This window comes from Cryptomeria japonica, chromosome 6 (genome assembly GCF_030272615.1).
Source record: "Cryptomeria japonica chromosome 6, Sugi_1.0, whole genome shotgun sequence".
Lineage (NCBI taxonomy): Eukaryota > Viridiplantae > Streptophyta > Pinopsida > Cupressales > Cupressaceae > Cryptomeria > Cryptomeria japonica.
Window position 1 is genome coordinate 591,803,208 of NC_081410.1, and position 25,538 is coordinate 591,828,745.

The following is a 25,538-nucleotide window of genomic DNA, read 5'->3' on the forward strand; positions in this document are numbered from 1 at the left end:
TATCATGCTAATTAACCACCATCACATAAGGCCATAATTGTCATAGTTAGTCTCCACAACTTTGTTGGCCTTCTATCTACCCATAATCGTATGACAAATATTCTCGATGGCTAGTATAAGCTTGATGATTTAGATATGTCTCCTACTATATCTCTAAGTCCACTTCTTTAATGATTTAGTTGCCTGTTATTTTGTGTTATGTCTTGAATTAAAAGTCAACCTTACGTGAACTTTAGAATGTGTACCAAGCATCGTTCATAAAAATGCATTATCTAACGTCCCTCATGATTATGATCTTTCTATAAAGTTTCTGATATTGAGCGTGCTATATATATATAATTCTTTTGGCTAGAAATCTCACAAGAGGAGTGATGTTTCAGAAATATAATTATAACAATGTGTTATTGTCCCAATAGTAAGATACAAGCTACTGTAAAAGAAGGTGGTCGTGGATATTACTATAGCAAAGAATAGTATGGTAATAGCGAGGGAGTAGGAGGAGAAGGGGGACTAGACAGAATTCTTGATGGCGGAGCTATAACCGTTTTGGAAGTCATAGTATCTAGACCAGAGCATGACTCCATCATAGTTTGAAGAGGTGCGGATTTGAGGGAGTACATCGGAGATGAGGGTGCGTGGACGATACGGGAAGGCCGAGATATATCTGGGCATTTGAGGGAAGAGATGAGGACCACAGCTTCCAAGCATCGAGAAAGTCCCCACCATACTGACAAGGAGGGTTGTTATAGAATTGCACCCACACATAGTCGAAAAGGCCCGTCATGAGAGCAGTCCCCAAGTATGCGTCAGGGAATGGGCACTGAGGAGCTGCGGTGACATAAACCTTGTTACCTCCTCCGTAACCATTGATGTACTTGGCCAGACTTCCCCAGTGCTCGGTGTTGCCCCCCTCAATGTCCAGGTCAATCCCGTCCAGAACACCGTCTCCCAGGGGTCTGGAGTCGAAATGGCCTCCCAGATAGTTGTGGTAGTATTTGGTTTCTGATAACTATGTTGTTGATATAACTTTATTGATGTCATTTATGGTGATTGTAAGCTTTCTATCATAGAAGAATATGCCAAAAATACTTTATCACCAACATATTAAACTGAAATGTGAAAGATGTAAAGTATATGATAGTATATGGTAATTATTTTTTGACATAATCTTATTACTACCTTAGCCTAATATAAAATAGGGAATTCCAAATGATTTTTACATTATAGATCATTCAAAGACTTGCAAGGAAATATAGGAGAGTTTCACTTGGGAGAGGTTGAGAGAGGATGATCATACACACAATAGTGAATAAAATATCTATCAATATAATGAATAGGAGAATATTTTCACACAAGTTTTCTTTATTCCTAACTTATTCTTGAGTAAATATTGTGAGAGTGTGTTTATTGAATTCATAATGAAAATCATTAATCATTAATCATTCTTCCATATTACCTCTTGCTTTAACGTATGAAAATCCCTTACTCTTGTATATTTATTTCTTATGATTTTATTTGTAATATTAAAATGTAATGTCCCCAACTATACACAACTTCTTACCCTCCTTGTAATAGAAAGAAAATATAAATAAGCAAATAAAGAGACACGATGGATCATAAAATAATCTCATTTATGAGACTTCACAATTTTATGAGGTTTTAGATCCCATGAATAAAGGTATTCAATAGACATGCTATTCTAGTTTGCATCAATGTAATATTTAAGAGACGTAAGAAACAAGGGTATGCTTTTATTTATGCACAAGTTCTTAAAGGAGTATTATTACACCAAGGAAGCCTTAGGTCATCAGTTAAGAGGCACGAGTCTTGGGGAAATATTTTTATTAACTCAACTCATAGCAGTTTTGGTCACCATCAAAAGAGACATCTCATTTAGAAGGGGATCGAGGCTATAGGACAGATGTGACACTTCATTACCAATGGACAGATATACAATGCAGATTAGCACTCAAGAAGGGGCATCTAAAAGGGATCATCATCAAATGATAAGGAACATTGTTCAACCCTTTAATACAATCTACAAGACCGATATATATCAGTGATTAGCAATATATATCAATGCATATGGGTAGTTCCTTAGGATCCTTATGGAGTCATGTGATCATCCAATATGACTAATTTTATATTGTGGTGCCATTCTCTTTGGTTTTTGTCTCTGGTTCACTTGGTTATTATGATCACAATCATAATTGAATCCACAAAACTATTTTCTTGAAAAAATAGCTAGATGAAATATTTATTTTTAAGTTCCATATTTTATAGTAAATTTAGAGAGTCAGGCATCCAAAAATGCTATTGTGTTATCAAATCTTATAGTCTATGATACTCTGCATATACAAATAATTTCTTATATTAAATTAAGAATGACCTCTCCAGTGTACTTGTGAGTGCAAGCTCCTTGATCCATATCATAAATTCATCATTAAGTTAATCATCCTAATAATTTAATCTAGACCCCATTTGGAAAATGGTTCTTGCACCGTAATTGGCCTTAGAGGCATTGTTGCAAACCTTCCTTTTCTACTATATAAATAAAATTCTATACATTTTAAACCCACTAGTATTAGTCAAATAATAATTTTGCAAGTAATAACCACAACCACTGCACGACCATATTTAGACAAATAGTAATCCCCCCGGGAGATGAAAGATCTACCACTAAATCAAGTTGGAGGTAGATCTAATCTATTTTTCCTGATGTTATCTTCTAAAGTTTAATGGTTTTTATAGAATGTTAGGAATGGTGATTTGTTTAAAAACAATAGGAGAGTACTTTCCAAGTGTACTAGAAGACTCACTTTTCACAACTTCTCTATGCAGATTACCATATCAATGAAGATATCCTTGAGGATAAATTTTAAAATTGCAAAATTCTAATATAGTAGACACTAAAAAATCAAAGATGAAACATGCAAGAAAATAGCCATTCAACAAGACTAGCAATGTGCCTTTATGAGAAGCTATCTAGAATCCCACAAATGATACAACAATAAATACTCAGCTGATACCTTGTAGAAAAATCTTCAATTTAAAGAACAATTTTTTACTATAAACCAAGGAGAAGAAATTACAATAGAACTTCTAAGGTCAAAAAAGGACATATCTGATATTGATCAACCAATTTGGGGGAATGGTATTGACAACTCCAATGAAAGTATGAAAATTTTAAAATGCTCTAGAATTATAATTTTTCTGCATGTATATGTAATAACTATCTATTTGGTACAAATGTTGATCATATTTAAATCTATATATAATGCACTATGTGGTCCTTGCATAGTTAGTGATGTTCTTCATGTGTAAGCATTTTGTTGTAGTACCTTATCATTTGGTGACCTTGCATGGTCTACTAGGCTATGATTTTATTAGTTTTATCCTATAATTCCTTAGGGACATTGCATAGTCCTATATTTTGGTAGGATGAACTTTTAATCTGTATATTTTTGCCTATGAGTAAGATAACTTTAATAAAAAAAAGAAATAAAAAACTAAAAACACTCGAGTTGTAAGAAAAAGAGAGTGAGAAATAGAAAAGGTAAGTCAAATATCAAAAAATAATATGGATTTGGAGAAAAATAAAACAAGGGGTGGAAAGTACTAGATTTGAGAAAATTTTATAGAATTCGAAAGGGATTTAGGTGAAAAATAAGAACTAGAGAAAGCTATGGCTTTAAAAGGGAGGAGAGTGTAGGCGATAAAAAAGGTATCAAAAAACTATCAAAATTGGGAAAATATATGGGATGGAAAGAGACAAGGTAGAAGAAGGAGAAAATATATATTATATCAAATTTAATGAAATCCTTATATAATTAGAAGGTATAACAAGGTCACATAGTAGAAAGCAAGGAAAATAGTCATCTAGTAAAAAGGAGTTGCTTGCAAATTTTTTAGAAGGCCTCCAAAAAAGGTTGTAATTGTTAGAATAATTTCTAAATCCTATATAATATTTTATAAAATGTATAACCGACACTATCTTGAAAATATAATTATAATAGAACAAACAAATGAGAGAAAGAGAGGCCTTATTATAGATTTTTGGTGATTAGTGAGCTATAAAAGATAGCATATTTCAAGTGCTAGAAATTAGTTTCTCTCCCATTTATTATTTTAGTTGGGAGGATGAAAATAAATGTATCTACAACCTTGTGCATATCATGGGTATAGAAAATGTCCTCTTGGTTGACTGAAGTCCAAAATTTGACAAAATTCTAAGTTCAAAGGGGGCCATTTATGGGTCCCATTTATGTGATCTTGATAAGTGTAGTGAAAGTATGAAATTTTAAAAATGCTCTATTATGATTTTTATACATATATGTAATAAAAATCTATTTGGTACAAATGTTGATCATGTTTAAATCTATATATAATATACTATGTGGTCCTTGTATGGCTAGTGATGTTCGAGTACATTATCATTTGGCGACCTTGCTTGGTCTACTAGGCTATGATGTTGATTACTTTTGTCCTATCATTCTTGAGGGATAGTGCATGGTTCTATATTCTGGTATGATAAACTTTTAATCTATACTCTTTTTCCAATTCGTAAGATATCTTTAATACCAAAAAGGAAATAAAGAACTAGAAAAACTCAAGTTTGTAAGAAAAAGAGTTTGAGATATAGAAAGGGTAAGTCAAATATTAAAATAAAATATTAAAACTAATATTGATTTGTAGAAAAAGAAACAAGGGGTGGAAAGTACCATATTTGAATTTTTTTATAGAATTCAAAAGGGATTTAGGTGAAAAATAAGAACTAGGAAAAGTTTAAGGCTTTGAAATGGAGGAGAGTGTAGGAGATTAAAAAGAGGTGTCGAAAAACTATTAAAATTTGGAAAATATATGGGACAGAAAGAGACAAAGTAGAAGAAGGAGAAACTATATATTAGATCAAAATTTAATGAAATCCTTATAGAATTAGAAGATATAACATGGTCACATAGTAGAAAGCAAGGAAAATAGTCATCTAATAAAAAGGAGTTGCTTGCAAATTTTTTAGAGGGAGTCCAAAAGTGGTTGTAAATGTTAGAATAATTGCCAAATCCCATATAATATTTGATATAACGTATAATACTCACTATTTTAAAAAAGTAATTATAATGTAACAAACAAATGAGAGAAAGAGATGTCTTATTTATAGATTTTTGGTGACTAGTGGGCTATAAAATATAGCATATTTGAGGCGCTAGAAATTAGTTTCTCTCTCATGTTTCATATTTTAGTTAAGAGGATGAAAATACGTGTATATAACATGTTGGGTAGATGGATATAGAAAATGTCCTCTTGATTGACTAAAGTAAAAAATTGATGAAATTCTAAGTTCAAAGGGGGGCATTTATGGTTCCCAGTTGGAAGTCATTAAAAGATACACGATTAAATATTTGAGGAGGAAAACAAGAGAATTTAACATAGCCTAAAAGATAATTATTACATTTATTGATTTGATAAAATAGGATGACTAAGGTAAGAAGGAATGAGGAGGGAAAAATGATAAATTACAAGGAAAAAATAATAAATGAAGTTGAAGAGGGGAATGAGGAGGGAAAAATGATAAATTACAAGGAAAAAATAATAAATGAAGTTGAAGAGGGGAAAGAGGACAATTAGAAAGGATAGGGATCATCGAGAAAAGGGAGAGTGTGTGAAAGTGGGATTAAAAAAACTCTAAATAGAAAAGGTGGTAAAATACACAAAAAAGGAAAACCATGGAATTGAAGTCTATTATTACATTTTTTCATCACTTTAACAATATTATGATGGGTGCAAGAGAATAATTTTAAAGCTAAATGAAGCATATTGCAAAGATAGCTATATAGTCATGAAATATAAATGATACAATAACCATTGGACATATAATATTCAAATTGAATTTATATTTTTTATTTTTGTACGTGTACCTATTCTTGTAAAGAACATAAAGATCTTGTACTCATTACATGGTAACGAAAAAACAATACTAGAATGGATACATGGCATATAAAAAAAATACTAGAGTAGATACATGGCATAGAAACAAAATTATGTTTAACCAATTAAAAAGCATAATATCTAAATAGATCAAGTAAAATATTAATTTCCATCATAGAACGCACGTGGAAATCATTAAAAGTAACACAAGACAATTTTATTGCTTATTTTTGGGGAGACATATACAAAGATCCACTCTACAAATGAATCAAGGAAAGATAATGTAAGTGGGAATTGTAGTGGATACTTTAAGAATACCTTGGAAAAGAAAACATAAAGTATAAGTTACAAACACAAATAAAGGAACTGGAAATACTTGATAATGGAAACTAGAAATTGGATAAAAGTCATGAAAATAAGGATTGTAAGGTGGATACTCATGTATAGGGCCAATTTAGTGTTCTCATTTAATTTTTTTTTATTTTGAGATCATTTGGGTCGGTTTATTGCTTTCAGAATGATTTCAGACTTTCTTGTATTGTAATTCTTTCCCTTCTCTCTTATAGGCCTCTATATTTTTATTTTTTGGTTCTCCTAGCACTCCAATTCCTCATCGCTTATTCATCCCCACTTTTATCTTTAGAAATTTGAGGATTTCAATGAAATCCTATATTTGTAAATGTTCTATCCAGGCATCCCAACCCCTAATCTCGTATTAAAAAAGAACAAAATTGTGTCACGTTTCAAGCCAACTTATTAGCACAAGTGAATTTAAGTAATTCTAACTAAAAACTAATTTTAGTCAAACATATGGTCTATATAGATTCATTATAGATAATTTATAAATGGGTCACAAATTTTCCAATTGGAAGTGTCTACTAAATGTATATTTTAAAATGCACAAATTATATGAATTTGTTTATATAAGTTAAAATGCAACGTTAATATGTCCCTAGTGATGATCATCTTTTTATTGAGCGTGATATCGATATAGATGTAGATTGTTATTTAGGCTAAAAATATCAAGGTGGATTGATGGTAAGGTTTGACAAATATTACAACACAATATACTATTGTCCCAATAGTAGGATACAAATTACTGTGAAATAAGAATCTTGTAGACGATAAATACTATGGCACTAGTGAGCAAGTAGGAGGAGGAGGGGGACTAGACAAAATTCTTGATGGTGGAGCTATAACCATTTTGGATGTCATAGTATAAAATTATTAGAACCTTTATTATTTAGAGAATTTGGAAGTTTTTGGAAGATAATATAGCTTTTCTTATGTTAAACAACAATGATTTTAATATAAATCATTCTCTTAACCAAAAATCTCTATGGTGGTCTCTGACTATAACCTTCCAAGATAAACAGTTGGTCATTATTCCTTGGATCTATACTCTTAAACAATCTAAAGGAGGAATAAGATTCATTAAGGAGTTGTATTCCAAGTTTGTTTTAAATCATCTTTCTTAGTGGCAAGTAAAGGTGAAATTTAACTTGAATAATATATATAGAGTTTGTTGATGCTATTGTTGTGGTTGTGTCCTTTCAATGCCACCATAAAGTCTTTATTATATTGACTAAATTATGGTGGAGAGATTAGAAGTGACATTTCGATACCTCGTCATGTGGATATACTCTTATAAAAGGATATTAGCAAATGGCTTTCCCAACATGTAATATCTCTACTAATTTTTTAACACTTAAAATCAGATTTGGAAATGATAAAACAACTTATGTCATTCACAAGAAATCTTCACACACAATGATGACTATTACTCAATGTACAGAAACAATAATTGCACCAAAAACCATAAAAATGTGATTTTATTAAAACTATTAGATTTTTACATAAAAAGAGATCTACTACAACTTCTCAACACTAGTAGAAAAAACAAAATATGAATTGGAATATAAAACACAAACTCTACAAAAAACAAGACAAACTACCAAACTAGTCAATATCAAAGTTAAACCAAACGGCCTCGAAATATTTGCAACTTAATATAATAATTTAAATTTGACTATGGAAACAAATAGGATTATTATTACAATCACTACAATATCATGGATAAACAAAATACCCTATAGTAAACTAAGGGACTTAAACACAACAACTTTTGAACTCACAAACAAACATAAATCACAACTATTTGAATTGCATTAATCCATGAAGCTCTATTGTAACCTATGAATGAGGTCATCCTCATCTACCAAATGGATTTCATCCTTTGATACTTTAAATTAATGCATTTGTATTCATGGAGCACAATATCCTATGGGTTTATGTCCATAGAAGTAATTTGATCACAAATTGCTCCTGTAGATGAATTGACATAAGATGAGATAATTTTCCAAATGAAAATCTGACGAGTTTTGTATGTTGCAACCCAAATTTGGGCTCCCAAAATCCCACGCCTCATTTTGAAAGGAAAAAGGTTAAAATAACTTTTTAGAATTGTCATCCTAATCCTAAATGGGTGCATCGACCCAAAAAATTAAATAAATACAAGTTACATAACAAGGTTGGTCTTGGCCATAAATTGTTCTCTTTCATGTCATAAAGGCGTTGACACTTGGTGGAAGAATGCTCATAGTGATCACCTAATTATCCTGGCTTCTAATTCTTCCTGTGATGACTCTTCATAGGATGGTGATGATTCCTCACTCAATGACCCATTTGTTACCCATGAAATTTAAATTTTTCCACCATGTCATCAAAAATTTCCATGCCTTGAAGATTTATTTAGGGTTTTCCTTCATTTGCTTCAATAATGTGAATCTCGAGTCATGACTTTGTGCATTTTCAAAACTAACTAACCAGTCCTTTGCCTTATTAAATTTTTCATGGGGTTATCAAGTTTCAAAATTACCCTATCACCTGACATGGTTGAGGGAAATCACTAAAGGTTGATTGTTCTTCATGAGAATTCAAGGAGGTCGAGTTTCTGATCAATTTCTGAAGCAGTTCAAACATTGTTACTCTGTCTGATTTACCAAAATTCTTGTGTTGTTAATTTATGAACCCTTCAAGGAGGAACCGCACACCTGCCTTAGAAGTCAACATGTTTCTCAAGAACACGACTCATGGTTGATACAACAAGCTTGCTGAGGTGGCGACATGAGTATTGATAGGAAGCAAGTTATAATTAATCGTCGATGGAAATTGATTAAGTTTATCTACTCTATGAAGGCAATTGCTTCTTCCATTACTAACTTCAACCCGTCGTTCCAACATGTGGCACACATTCTCCAAGAAGAAAATCAAGAAGATATGCTTGGTACTATCATTAATGGTAGGATTAAGTAGTTAAGGACACGTAAAGGTGGCAACATGTGTTGTAGCACTTGATACTATTACCCTTGTAGATAAAATTTAATACACCACCTTTTAAAAATGGCTAAAGGAGTGTATGCTATCATGAGTTGTCCCTGTTAGAATGGTTTTTACTCATGACGAAAAACTGCCATTTCGAAACCCAGACTTGAATTGGCCATAAATTGAACATGAAGATATCATCCGATAATTGTGGTCTTTTGCATGGAAAAGGCATATCAACTTTAATGAATATAGAAAGGCTATCACTCCGTTACATAAAATTGCGAAGGACGTTGAGAGCCACGTATGACCCTGACAAGAAGAACTTGGTGTATAGAGGATTCCTAGTAATTAGTCTTTTCAAATAGTGTCAAGGATGGTGCTCAAAGGCAAAGCTCCCTTGATCTAACCAGATGTCGAATATTTGCATGATGATATTCTTCTTGACATGAGTGACTATGTTTGGGCAACCATACTTGACGAAGATAAATTAAATGAAGTCCTTTGGGTGCTAATTGAATAAGAAATGAAAGCAGACAGGATTGCCCGTCAGATTGCAAGACAAAATCCAGTGCTTGATGAAGAAGGGGCATGAAATAAATAGTTCATGAATAGTGTTTATTCGAGATTTTTTTTTTCTCTTTAAAATCATGTTTAAAGGGATCGTTTTCAACACCATTACTTTAAAGGAACCATTTCTTGAAAATGGAACAAAATTTTAGTTATAAATAAAAAAATGATAGATGGTAAAAGGGGAAGGAAAATACTGAAAAATTGTTGTTACATTTTAAAACAGTTAGCCATCTTTTGAAGAATTTTGTTTTTTTGGGCATCTTTGGAATGAATTAATATATCAAAAAAAAAAAATTTCTATGTTCTTTCATGTTGGAAGTAAGCTTTGAATTACTACTATTTCACTTGAAATTTATTTACTTGCTATGGTTAAATGTGAATGATGTTGAAACTTTGGAATCTGCATGTTGTCTTTTCAGTTATTTACATCACATTTCAATATTTTCTGTGCAATTAGTTGTGTTGTGAGCAGACTATGTGCTTTTCACATTCCCATTCAATTTAATCTAAATCTAAATTTCATCTTTTTACATATGGGAAGTGTGTATCTTTTCCTTTCTTGCTTTCGAGTTAAAAGCATACTGAAAAACCTAGGAGTAGATTTAGGAGGGAGTTGTATCTCTAAAATTCAGAGGAAGATTGCTAACATTATTGACGATCTCTCCAACTGTTAGTTACTTATTTGTCTTTCATGTTGGGCACATTGAGTCATTCTATTACTTTTTGAGAAAGACAAATCTATTAACCAACAAATTTTTGGTGACTCTGCTTGGGAAAACTAGCCTGTAAGCTCTTGTAGTACAATGTCTTCTTGAGAAAGAAGGCTAGAAACTCTGTTTATCTAAGACCTCAAATGAATATTTCTAGACCAAGTCTGACTCAGCAACTGATTTATGTTTAAAGAAATGAATACTAAGATCGAACAAATGCTTGCATGCCCTTGGAATGCTTTTAAATAAAGCATTGGTCAAGCTAAGGATTACAAATTTGCACTACTATTGAGGACCATGTATAAGGGATATGGTCAAGAAGAAACTTATAAGGTCATGTAAAAAACTAAAAGGACCAGCCTCGTACAATTTCTCAGTCCTTGGAGAATAAGATTCTAAGACAATGTCAATAAAATTTTGGGGTCATAATCATCAGCACAGAGGAGATGTGAACCAAACCAAAAGTGACAAGCCTAAATTTCTCTGCACATGCATACCTATCAAGCCAAAGGAGTTACCATTCATTTCCCTCGAAGGTGAAACACCATTAGATATATGCAAGGTATTTTTCATCCCAAACCAATTCCTGAATGGCTCTAACAATGACTTTCAGTGTGGAATTGTAGATGGGAAAGGTCATGTCACAAAAGTTGAAATAGAGACATTTATTAATGACCCGTATGATTATAAAAAAGGTATGAATTTCTAACTTTGCCTGAGTTTTTTTATGTAAATATTGGAGAAGAAGAAGTTCTTTTTAGGTTTGATCCTATGTTGTTAGAAAGTGATACCCAGAGGTCACAGCGGGCAACATGCACAGATCCTATTTTAGCTTTGGGTATGCAAGAAAAACATTTCATTCTTGATGCTTCTTTAGTATGTTGAACTGAAGTTTCAAGTAGTACTGTGCATAAAGAATATGTCACAATGGTGTCAATAGAAGAGAGACAACTAGGAGACACTGAGAGTAAATATGATCAAAGCACATTCAACCCATTATATGTGCCAACAAGATTTGGTGAAAATTCAAGAATTTGGGATAATCCCCTCTTTGAATTATTTGATTCCCAACCTCCTCATGATAAAATTAAAATGGAGAGATATGTTCTTAAAATTAGCTCTGACATCATGGATGATAAATTTGATTTTTCAGGCTACTATACATAAATGGAAGGTGGTGATGTTCATTGTGTTGATCCTCCAAAACTTAACTCGAAGCTCCGTACTAATGATGACTTGTCTATGAATGAAATATTTGATGATTCCTCATTTAGTGAAGATGCAAGTATCTGATTAGTGTTGGGTGAATTGCTTGGTGAAGAAAGTAATAAGGAGGACAACTTTCAGCTACCCCGAGGAAATTATGAAGGTATCATTGTTTATGATCAAGAAGGGTATCAAGAAGAATGGTTGTTCGGACATGAATGCATGTATAGTAATTTTTTGCATATCATTAATAAATAAATTTAACACTAGAGTTGTCATGCGAGTATTGGCCATTTCTCCTCGTATCATATGGTCACAACCCCCTGTTCCGCACAGGTATATACTTCTCTCAGTGCGTTAATGATTTTTCTTGAAAACAATTGTGCATCTCTAGGATAGGGCCTCATGGCCGTGTACATATTTAGGTGATTTTGGTTTGGGGTTAATTTTGTTTTCCTATGTTTTGTCCCATTTGGGTCTGTTCATTTTGGTTTGTGCCTAGTTGTCCCTCCTCCCATTTGTGTAGCATCGCCCTTCCTTTCTGCTAGTCCTTTTCACCATTCAGAGCCCATGTTACCCATGAAATTTAAATTTTGCCACTGTGTCATAAAATCTTTCAATGCCTTGAAGCTTTCTTTAGTGTTTTCCTTCATCCACTCTAATAATGTGAATCTCGAGTCAAGACTTTATGCATTTTCAAAACTAATTCATCTTTCCTTTGTCTTATTAACTTTGTCATGGGGTTCTTAAGTTTCAAAAGTACCTGATCACTTGACTTGGCTGAGGGAAATCACTAAAGTTTGATCATTCTTCATGAGGATTCAAGGAGGTCGGGTTTCTGATTAATTTTTGAAGTAGTTTGGAAGTTGTTACTCTGTCTGATTTACCGACATTCTTGCGTTGTCAATTCATGAACCCTTCAAGGAGGAACCACACACTTGACTTAAAAGCCATCACGTTTCTTAAGAAAATAACTTAAGGTTGATACAATAGGCCTGTTGAGGTGGTTACATGAGTATTGATAGGAAGCGGGTTATAATTAATCATCGACAAAAATTGATTAAGTTTATCTACTCTATGAAGGCAATTTATTTTGTCATTACCAACTTCAACCCACCATGCCGACATGCAACACACATTCTCTAAGAAGAAAATCAAGAAAATATGCTTGGTACTATCATTAATGACAGGATTAAGGAGCTAAGGATACGTAAAGGTGGCAACATGTGCTGTAGCACTTGATACTATCACCCTTGCAGATAAAATTTAATGCGCCGCCTTTTAAAAATGGCTAAAGGAGTGTATGCTATCATGAGTTGTCTCTGTCAGAATGGTTTTGCCTTATGATGGAGAACTGCCATTCTGAAACCCAGACTTGAATTGGCTAGAAATTGAACAGGAAGATATCATCCTATAATTGTGGCCTCTTGTATGGAAAAGACATACCGACTTCAGTGAATATAGAAAGGCTATCACTCTATTAGAGAAAATCATGGAGCGGTCTAAGAATCGTGAATGACACCTACAGGAAGAACTTTGTGTTTGCTATATTCTTTCATGTTTGAATTAAGCTTTGAATTACTACTATTTCACTTGATATTTATTTACTTGCTATGGTTAAATGTGAATGATGTAGAAACTTTGGATTTTGCATTTTCTCTTTTCAGTTATTTACATCACATTTCAATATTTTCCATGCAATTAGTTGTGGTGTGAGTAGACTGTGTGTTGCTCACATTCTTGTTCGATAATCTGAATCTAAATTTCATCCGTTTGCATATGGGAAGTGTATCTTTTCTTTTCTTTCTTTTCGATTAAAAGCATACCGCAAAACCTAAATTCAAAGGAATATTGCAAACATTATTGCTGATCTCTCCAACTAATAGTTACTTATTTGTCTTTCAGGTTGGGCACAATGAGCCAGTATGTTACTTTTTGTGAAAGACAAATATGTTAACCAACACCTTTTGAGACTGATATGACCCCCTCAAGCTCTATGGATCCTCATTCACCTCCTTCTACTAGTGTGCTCCTTTCTAGACCAATTGACTCTTCTTTGCCTGCTTCTCCTAATTTTCTCCAGCCTCCAGTAATGGATTTTTCACTTGGTCAACATCCTCCTCCTAGTGTTGTCAGTCCCATGAAGGGGATTCCTCCCTCTTGTGTTGGTGCTCCAAATGATAGTGTTGCATGGACTATTGTCTGTCGATAGAGGAAATATCATTCTTCTTTCCAAAATCTTCCTCAAATAATGGGTGAAACTTCTACCCACCCTTGATGTGGGTTACTAGCTACTTTGCTAGTTTTTTGTAAATGGGCTTTTGGCCTTTGTTGTCTAGGGTTTGTTCTTGACTAGTTGTTTGTAGCCACTCTAGCTTGTCTTTGTAAAGTGTTAGTAACCTTTTTTTGCTACTTTATTAATCACAAACAATGTTGGTCTTAAATTTCTTACATAAAATAATTTATCTTACTTAAATTGAGTGATTTGTCCATGAAGTTAAATTAATTAAAAATGCGACATGATATCACATCTACTAGCGGTCCAAAATTTGGATGTGGGATGGAGTCTCAAAATTCCCTCTAGTTGGAGTAAACTATTTCAAAATATTTGGAATGTGGTTATGGAGGCCAAGCTAGTTCATTTTGGTTAGTTTTTGTTGAAGTGTGGCTTACCTATGTGCCAGATATGGCCTTTGATACATGGTTTTTAAAAACCCTTAAGAAAAGAGCTTTACCTAGCACAATTTGTTGTTGTGACATGGGGCTTGTTTTCTAGCTAAATTTGCTTCATTTTGGCATGATTTACAATTAAATATTTTATTTTTCATTTGGAAAAATATGAATTCAATTATTTTTAACTAGAGTTTTGTTGATATCAATTTTTCTACTCAGCAAAAATTTGATGACTTTGAATGTGTTAATGTAGATTTAAAATTAGGCCACTAAAATGGCCTTGGAGGTGGTAATTTTATAACCTTTGTCATGGATGATGCATCTGAAACCAAACTCCTCGGGGTTGTCTGTAGTAGCCCCATTAAAATTTAATATGTACCTTTCATCAATCTGAGCCCACCAATGAGCCTCTTTCCTATTATATTTTTTACTCGAGATGTGATTTTGATCTGAGGCCATGCCTCCTAAATCATTTTATCCCATTTTGAAAAATAATTAATCCTTTTATTAGCCACCTTTATATTCACCTCTTTGCATATAGCATCCTTAACTTTGTCCATGATTGATTCAGTAGTTCTTTTTCAGAGAAGATTCTTTGATTATCTTCTTTCTAAAATTGGCAAACTACCATTGATGGGCCAACCAATCATATAATACCCCAAAATAAACACATTCCTCTAGTAGGCCAATAGTACAAGAAGCCATGTAACATAAGGTTTCACACTACATACCAACTAATGGAAGCCAAGAGCCTCTTTTAGCAATAAGAAGCCAATGGATACCAAAATAATAATTAGTTAATAGTTTCTTTGTCCTTCTTGCACAATGGGAAAACACTTATACCCTCAATGCCAATTGTCTTGAGTTGATCAGTAGTCATAATGTGTCCATGTAATGCAATCCATAAGAATGGTCCTACTTGGGAAGTACACTCTTATTCTAGCATAATTTTGAAGGCCATCCAACTCGATAAATAGTTTTCTATTAGTTGGCATAACCCAACTTGATGAGAAGGGTATGGGAGATATGTCCATGGACTAGCAAGACCTCCATGTGTAGGATGACCCTGACTATTGGCCCTCTGAGGAAGAGGGACCCCCATAGAAAGATACTTTTGACACCAACAGTAGAAGGAAAAAAAAACACCCTAGACTTGCTGCAAATGAGTTTAAGACCGTTGCACCTAAACCCCAAGAGCTGGGTCCACCGCTCTCCAAAAAGCTAAAAGTGGGGAAAATAGGGGAATCTAAGGGTAAAGGGGAAAATCAAATCAAACTTGACATTTCCCTTAATCTAGACCAAGTGGACCCGAGGGAGAATAAAAAGGAGATGGATTTTGATGTGCTCTTGGCGAACTCCACCAGTTACCAGGAGAATTGTTTCAACTAGGTCATCAATGAAATTCTCTTCATTAAACAGGGCATTAAAGACATAATCAACACTTTCACAAAGAATCATATGTCGGACAAGACTGATAAGCTCATGAGATTGACTCAAAAACTTACTAAGGATGTGAAAGTTATAAAAATTGAAAATGAGTCGATAATTGCTCATCTGGAGAAGAATATAGAGGAGCTAAAGGGAAACCTTAGGGGCTTGGTGGAAATAAGCAAAGAAGCCATGAACAGTAGTCCAAAATGTCTTAAAAAGGTAAATGAGAATTTTTTTTTCAAAAAGCTCAGCCAATTAGTAGTATTCCGCCTTCAGCTGCCAGGTTGAATAAGAAGAATTTTGAGACAAGAGTTCTCAGGGGGTGGATATGCAAGTAACTATTGAAGTGCCACAAGATTCATAATGGAGGAGCTCAAGGAAATTAATACTAATGTTATATAGAATAATTTTGAGCTCATGCATGCTCTTGGAAAGCTTTTTGGTTGTTAGTGTTGTTGGTTGTTTTCACTAGGTGACTTTGTCTAGTTTGGTGTTGTGGTGTGTTTCCCCTATTTTTTATGTCATTTTCTGGTTGGTTTTGGTCTGGTTCACTACTGTTTTAATCTTTTGTTGTATAGATTTGGATTTCTGATCCCTGTAAAACTCATTTATCTAATAAAAAACAACGATTCCCCTTAATATTTTGAGGGGAGAGTTGAAATATTAAAACTGAGAATGTCTAGGATATTCCTTTGGGTGCTCTTATTAGTGTTCACAAAAAAAATTCTCATTTGACCTCATTCATATTTTGAATGGAATTCATCGAATATTCCTCCAGAGTACTTTTAATGATCTCAGCTTCTCCAACAATTGCCTCCCTGAACAACACGGTATCATCTGCAAACTGTGAATGAGTGATTGGGTCAATATCTTTATCAATTAATATTCCTTTTCATGTCCGTTGGATCCTCCTATTTTTTATTTTCTTGCTAAGAAATTCTACCATGAGAACAAATAGGAAAGGAGAAAGCACGTCCCCTTGTCTAAGATCGTTTGTCACCTCAAAAAACCATCCAGAGATCCATTCACATTTATCGAGAACCTTGGAGTCAAAATACATGTTTGGATACCTTCTAACCACCCACTATCAAACCTGAATCTGTTAGAAACCAGCAAAATAAATTTCAAATTGACGTGATCGTAAGATTTACTAAAATCAAGCTTAATGATCATCCCTTTTTTCTTCTTTTCCTTGATAGATTGGATAGTCTCTACAGTAAGAAATATGTTGTCCATAATTTCATGTTGAGGTATAAACCTATTTTGTTCATCTGATATCAATTTTCCAAGTGCAAGATTTAATCGGTTAACTATCACTTTTTAAAATTATTTTACATAGTGTGTGCACAACAATATCAGCCTATAAAACACTGTATTTTAACATTGATTCTTTTTGGGAATCTGCACGATGATAGTATTGTTCTGGTCCTTCACAAATCTCTTTCCTCACCTAAAATATTTCACCACAATCTATATGTCTCTCCCCATCAAATGCCAACACATTTGAAATAACTTTTCCATAAGTTCATCTGGCATGGGCTCCTTCTTCGAGTGCAATATGAAGGTGGTGCACTGCAACTCTTTCAGCGAGAACGGTGTTGTCATCATCCTATTATCCTCGACACTAACAAAACAAGGGATAATGCATCTAAAATATTGATCCACAAAATGAGATCATTGCGTGCCCCATCTCCTAATAACACTTCAAAATGGTTTATTGCTGCCTAACTGAAGCCCATTATATCCCAACACTAGCTATCATCAGCCAAATTCACCCGACTTGATTCTATTTGTCGATATTTTCTCTTTGAGCAATGCATGGGAAAACTGAGTGTTAGCATCCCCAAACACATTCTATGTTTCTCTGGCCTTTTCTTTCCAATACAATCCTTCTCTTGCGAGAATCTTAGATAACTTGGGGCCCTCAATTTTTTCTCCTTAATATAGTCCTCTTTCAACAGGCCATGCTTGATAATTTTCTCATTTAAATTATACAATTCATCTTCTAATGACAATTTCTAAGTAGAAATATTTTTGAAGAATTCTTTGTTCCAAAATTATAGTTTACTTTAAATAAATTGTATTCTTTTCATAGGTGAACCTTTCTAAACCTTTCTTTTTTTCCAGCATCCTTCAATTTTGGCAATGAGCGTTCGGTCTCTCCGCCATATAGTTTCAAACTTGAAGTAATCATTGAATGATCTCTCACTTCTTCCACTTTCCAATTATACAAAAAAATGTTCTAAGATTGCAATCGCTAGTATGAGCATTGAGAAGGTCATGTTGATATCAAGCCAAGAGTGGCCTAAAAAGAAGCGGTCCAATCTCTCAAATACATTGCTGCACCCAAATCTCCTGTTGGTCCATGTGTACTATAATTTTTTTGAAATCACATCAAAAATGTTGTTGTCTTCTACAAATTTTTAAAAATCAATGATAACCCTATTGATTTTTGAGATGCCTCCACTTTTCTCCTTTAGATCAAGGATAGTGTTGGAATACCCACCTATGATAATATTGTTTTTGTCAATCATGGATATCTTCTCTTTCAGAATGCACCACAATGTCGCTTTGTCCTCCTTGTGGGTGGGGCCATAAACAATGAGAATGGGAAATTCTATGTTGGAAGCATGACACCTTAAAAAGATCAACATTAATTCTACATTAGTCTATATAAGTCTACTTTCAATTTTATAGGGGCTCCATAGCACCCCAATCATCTCGAGGAACCACATGTGTCCTGAAAATAACCATCCCACCTTTTGCAAAAAAATTAGAAACTTGCCACCCCATTGCCTTGATTGAGTTTTGTTTCTTTAAGTAGTATAAGACCAGTCATATATTTTTCTAGGTAGTGCTTGATTAAGGACATTTTCTCACGGGCTGATGGGCCACTGACATTTCATGTGAGGATCTTCATTGATCCCCAAGGGAGGTTGTTTCTCCCTTGGTCAATTTCAAAAAATTAGTCATTCCCTTCTTTGTGGCCTTATCCTCCATTTTTTGTCTATTGGTTTTCTTGCCCCTTTCTTTCTTTTCTCTTTCTAAAATTTTCTTTACGGATTAGCTAATACATTTGAGGTCTATGATGCCTAAATCATCCTCTTCCTATAAAACCTTTTTTGAGTCCTCTCCATCATTAGACTCATTTGCGATGTTGTCCTTATCCTCTCTCCTTGGATGGTAATCCTTCCTTGACCTTGTGGAGGGATCTATATTGGTGCGCTGAATCCTTGTCATGTTTTTTATATAAGCTATATTTTGATTGTCCTCCAAGGGTGTATATTTCTTATTTTCTTTGATCAAGAATATATTATTAATGGTGATTTGAACCTAATCTCTACATTCATCATCCTTAGGTGGTTCGACCGGTTTAGTTTTCTATCTCTTAGTCTTCTCTTTGGGTATCCATGTATTAATACTTTTGGGTTTGATTCAACAATCAGTTTGCATACGATTTCTCTTTTTGCATCTTAAACAATATTTCTTAACATCTTATATTGTGATGAATCCAATGTCTTCCCTGTGCACAAAGTCAAATTTGCATCGGGTCCAATCTAATTATAGTGATCTGCATCCTCGGATAAATTTATGAATCATTGTTTTCCTAATTCGCATCAATGTTTGTTAGGGTTCCCTAAAATCTCCCAATTTTTTACAAACTATTTTTCAACCAATATTGGATTGGTAGGTTATAAAGTATGATCCATATTGGTTTGTCATAAGGGTTTAATTTCAAGAAATGAAAATTTGGAAAGCAAGGTTGCATATACAAATGATGTCTATTAATTAACAATGAAAAAACTCTTTGGAAGAAACTTAGTGACCGTTTGTGTGTTCCATCATTTTTTGTTCCAAAACCTAATTTTCCTATGATCAAATTTCAGGTTGATAAATCTACATATTGGATACTAAGAGTCTTCATTTGATTTGGATTCCTTTGAAGTAGATTCGTTTGTTTCCTTGTCTTCTTTTTGGGTTTTGCGAATATGAGCTTCTACCTCTAACTCCTTGTTGTAAAAACTTGAATGTCATTCTTTTGCATTGTGCGAGCCATTTTTTCACAAAACAATTTGAGAGCCATTGTATCACTTATTATATATGATGGGCTTATTATGTTTCCTCTTTGTGGTATCGTGTCCTTGAGTTATTTTAACTATTAAATTGTTTAATTTATTTTCTCCTATCATGTTTGCTAGTTTTAGATCTAGCTTTTGGACTTGATGATTAGTTGTATACCTAAATAGTTTTCTCCTTTTCCTTTATATTATTTTCATGTTTTTTATTATATAAGCCACCCAGAGACCAAACAAAAAGTAGAGCCCACCGTTCAAAAATAATAAAAAACTTTCATAGTTCTATAGCTATCTCTGCACATCCTAACTAACCTATAGCTTCTAGACTTATCATCCCACTTATAAACATTATCAGTAAGCATACTACTCAGGGTCTTAACAATAACATCAACAAAGAGCATATTACTAAAGTCTTATCAATCCTATCATAATAAAAGTTAACATTAAAGGGTACACAGACCCAACACAACATTCTTAACATGATCATAAGCAAAAAGGAACAAAAAACTAGAACCCAAAGAGTAGCTAATCCTTCTTAAGAAGATTCCACTCCTGCTGGAGTCTCCTGAGATTGTATTCCTAGGTGTCCATCTTCTCCTCATCATCGTGTGTAGCTTGATCCATCTAGCCCTACCTCACCATCTTCTTCTTGTTCTTTTAATCCTCCTCTGACCAAAAACCATGCCCAGAACAAAACTCTTCATAACCCCATCCATAATGCAACAAAGGGAGCTTAAGGCATCACATAGGTTTTGTTCCTCATTCTTCATCTCGAGAGTAGACTCTCTCCTTCAGCTCCAAAAAATTCTCATATAGATTATTGTTATCCTCTATCTTAACAGGGGAGTCCTGGGAATAGGGGACCATCTCCTCATCACCCGATAAGTTAGGGGCCTCAAGGCTTTGTTCCGGAGTATTTGATTCCTCCTCAGTCTCACTGATCTCATCCCCTTCTTCCTCTTCTTCCATTTCCTCTTTGAAATTTTCTTTAGGGTCCTCCTCCTCCTCCTGGAAATCGTCATCCTCAAGATTGTCAATGGAATTATAATCCTCCTCCAAATCATAAATTTCCTCTAGATTTTTAACATTGGCCCTATTATCAGCTTTTATGTTTTCCTCTTTTCTTTCCTGACCCAAAGCCTAGCCGACCTCCTTTCCCCAGAGCTGCTTTGAATTTTGTCTTGTTCCGAAGGATTTCCCTCCTCATCACCCTAATTGTGCAAGTCAAGGTCTATGGTTATACTTTTACTGGCAGACTCTTTGCTGGTTTTTTTAGCTTTAACCGGGAATTCTTGCGGGTTTCAATCTTTCTCTTATCTGGGTTCATATTTAGTAGAGCAAGCTCTAGGGATTCTTTATCCAGAAAAGAAAGTGTTTATTTTCCTCTTTTCTCAGCAAAGGAGGTGGAGCCAAGTGAACACTGAGAAATAAGGTTGACAAGCACAAGCTTGGAGGACTTACCAAGATTTTTCTGAGAGTTTCCCTCATTCCCAAGCGTAAGGGACAAACTACTAAGGATGGGAGAGTGGTCCATAGAAAACTTGTGAAGAAGATAGATAAGGCCTTGGTGGAGTGGGGGGTTGGCGCCATTTTGAATGCAGGATTCTAAAGAAGAAAATAGAAAGAAAGGTAAATTAATTTTCTTCCCATGCCTAATATGATTGAGAATAGGAAAATGATAACCATGCACAGTAGTGTATCTACCTTCTAGCATAAAATACTTTATAACATAATAGATAACTATGGGGAATAGTTTAGGCAAAGCCAAGTGACCATACCCATTTTGAATTGCCTCTGGTTTCTCCCCTTTCTAAAAGAATTTTTTCATAAACCCTTTGTAGTCACCAATGTTGTGTCTTTCCACCCGTTCACCAACATTCGGAAGACTAGTGACGTCCGTGATGTAATCTGACATCATAATGAAGGAGATCCTCCTGATAGTCATAGCACCATTCTGCCAAGAGTTATAGAACCATGCTGTCAAGGCCTTATTGTAACTCTTGAAAGCCAGAAAGAAGGGGGTAAAACTAGCATTTTGAAGCAATTCCCAAATATCCTCATTGTCACGAAGCTCATCATAGTTTTTAGGCTCAATTCTCTAAAGAGGGCCCCCCATGATGGAAGTAGGACAAACAAAGTGCATATTATCTCTATGAAAATGACCCGACAAACAACTCAGGTTCTTCACAATCGTAGGCAAACATAAAGAAATATTTCTGGAAAGGTCATTTTTTAACACTTTCACACCATTGTCATCACATGTGTGATTTCCTTTCAAATCATTAAACTTTAAGGCATCATGAAAATCAAAGACTGGTGCAGTCACTAGTTAGGAGGGACCTCAAAGAGATCAATCCGAACAGGGAAGCAAGAGTAAACACAATGGAAAAAAGAGGATATAATGAAGGCAATGCAGAACTGAATGAATTAGATCATGAAAAACTGATTACAGATAATCAATAACATCCGAATTAAAAGATTCAACTCACTAACCTGCTACATACATGCTCAATTACAAAATTGGTCAAATCCCAGACCTCTAAATCTTAAGATCTATCTACTATGTTCTACCTCCTTTATTTCTAATGCTCAATTACAATGATTTATACGATCCAAGGGGATCCGGTCAGCCAAAAGGGATCAAATGCCAAAGTTTAAGAACAAACATGTAAACCAACAGGTCAACCACCACCAAAGAGATTCCTCCGAAAAATCCCAAAGGATGAAGTGTTGATCAAAGGGAAGGTCGACCACATGCTAAGGAACATCAAAATCAATAAACTAGGCTCCACAAGCTACGAAAAGGATACGATTGATTCGCCAATGCAAATAGGTCCAAGTGGTTCTAGTTCCAGAAAAATGTCTCAGAATCCGGAATTGATAACTTATTGGAAAATGATCCAAATGCTCCCCGGTTTAGGAATAAGGAAGATGATCATGTCCTCAAGAAAAATACAACTCCACAAGATCCAATGAGACAATGCAAGAAAATACAAAAAGAAATGTTGAAACTGCAAAAGAAAAAGCAAAAAGAAAAGAAATATTTTTGGTTGATGTAAGAATTCCAAGAACCGAGGATGCTCCCGCATAAAAAATGTTGCCTTTACTTATAATAATAACCCAATCTAAAGAGATCCATTTGAAATCATGAGCCTTAGTTCTTGTACCTACCTCTAGACCATTCAGTTCCATATCATCTTCGTCATACATAGTCTGGCTAGAAAAAGAACATGTAAGCATAAAGATCCAAATCACCCAAACCCTACTTGTCATACGGTAGGGGCCCACATAAATTTTGAAAATTTAAAAAAAGGCGGTCATGTAAACAAGTACTCAAAACCCGACCATTAGAACCCTTAATTTTATTTTCCCTTGTTCCCATGTTTGCACTTAAGCCTTTCACAAGCCAGAATCTCTTTCAATTCCTTGGTATATTATTTTCATGTTAATCCTTTCTCTCTAATAGTTTTATCTATTTATAATGTGAATCTATTTATTTCCTTAAATTGTTTTCAAATCTATTTCTAATAATTTTTATTTATTTATGTGTTTGTTCTCCTTTAAGGTTATAAGTTTATATTCATTTTCTTTTCACTTATTGTCTATGTTTTAACCCACCCTTGTCTTGTCAACTCTCTTTGAGTTCCATGCTCTTCCTTCACCCTTTCTACCCTTCCTTTTTAGGGTGTCTTATTCTAGAACTTATCATTTGTACTTCTCCCTATGCACTATCTCATCATGATGATCGATCATAGAGTCTCATCCACAGCTAGAAATAGAAAATCTCAACATAATTGATTATGAAAATCTAGTGTCATTAATTGTACAAATGCTTAAATAAAATTACTACATTTAATGTTTTGATCAAAGGGGATAATAAAGGTAGGATTGCATGGAGAAGTAAAAGTAATAAATGATAACGAAAAATTAATAAATGAAGGTTAAACGGGACAGAGGGTCATGGAAAATGGTGGTTTGAGTTAGGAATGGGAGAATGGGTAAAATTGGATAAAAGGGGCATAATGGGAAATATGGTAAAATAGGCAAAAAACAGAAAATAGTGGAATTGTAGAGTATGCAATTTCCATTACTACATTCTTCCTCAACTTTAGCAAGATTATGATGGGTTATAGAAAATAATTTTGCAAAAGGATGTATATTATTAAGACATCTACATAATCATGAAATATAAATGATATTGTTATAATTGGAGGGTTACCTATATTCAACATGGATTTGATCTTCATTTTTGTACATGCACCTATTATTGTAAAGAATCTAAAGAGAATAGTCACTATATGTTAACAAGGATAAAATATACTAGTAGATCGTTTTGGCATAATTGATGGTGTTGGCACAATCGGTTCATCAGTTATTATTGTCATTGATGACCAACACTTACCAGTGAATAATATCAAGCTCATAGGCAAGACGTTGTGGTAAACCTCAATGGTTTACTCATGGCTATAAATAGCATGGAGGATTCAACACTTCCCAAATATGCATCATTAACACACTTAAGAAGTGTGTTGTTATAAGGCTAATCGGTTGAAAGGAAAACATAGTGTCGACCAGTCAATCAAGCACCCAATAGGTATTGAGATCAGTTTCTTCAAATTGACAGATGAAATGATAATGCGGTCACCAGAGCTGACTCAGATTGTAGTTTAGTAGTCTTATGCATGACCAAAACACTCTAGATAGACAGGTGATCAGTCTAATTCATGATCAGTGATCAATGGAAAAAGGTGAAGAGTTACACCGGTGAATTGGTGATATAGGTTGAAGGATGATATCCTCCGGGAATCTCAGAGCAGTGACTAGTAAGTTGGATGAGATGACCAAAGGTGAGTCAATCATGGTGAGATATCATCAAACAAATAGATAGTGAAGTCTACTGTAGTTAACAACCAATTAAGGTGAGATTTGTGTAGATTTTTTGCTTTGCATTAAAAAGACAAAACACGACCTAGAGGTTGGTGAAATTATGAGTGGCAGAGGCAGTTAAGAATGATTCATTGGCAAGATTAATGGATAGCGTACAAAGAGAGTGCGGGAAGATTGGAAAAGTTTTGAATTTCAAATCTACTGAGTTTTGTATAAAGGTTTGTGGTGAAAACCAAAAAATTTGATCGTAAAAATTGCAAAAGTGTAATTTTGAGAAGAGGCGATCCAGAAAGATCAGAAGAGGGAAAAAATGCTAAGTGAATAGGAGAGTGGTGAAGAGAGTGTGTAGAGCTTAGATAGTGTGAAGAGGAGAGAAAGAATGAAGAGCACCAGTAGAGTGCAGAGCAATTGTAACCGGTGGTCAAACCGAAGAGATTCATTTGGATCTGATTAAGCTAAGAGTAGATATTATAGAAAATCATTCTCTATGTTGTTTTCTAATTACTACAATGGTAAAATCTCTTAACCGTGTGGACTTTAATAGGTCCCTTTGTAAAATCCCTTAACCGAATGACATCTTAAATGATGATCCTAAGTCCTTTAACAAGGCTACCTCTAACAGGGTAAAGGTTCTAATAGGCCTTAAAGAAAATCCCTTAACCAGATGGCACCTAACAGTGTGTTTATAATCTCCTAACAAAGATGGCTCCTCACTGGGCATACTCTAGAAGAG

General features: G+C 34.2%; 1 pseudogene; it reads right to left on the reverse strand.

The window, feature by feature from the left end:
* Nucleotides 1-510: 510 nt before the first annotated feature.
* Nucleotides 511-23,128, reverse strand: LOC131876721 (hevamine-A-like; annotated as a pseudogene).
* Nucleotides 23,129-25,538: the final 2,410 nt, after the last annotated feature.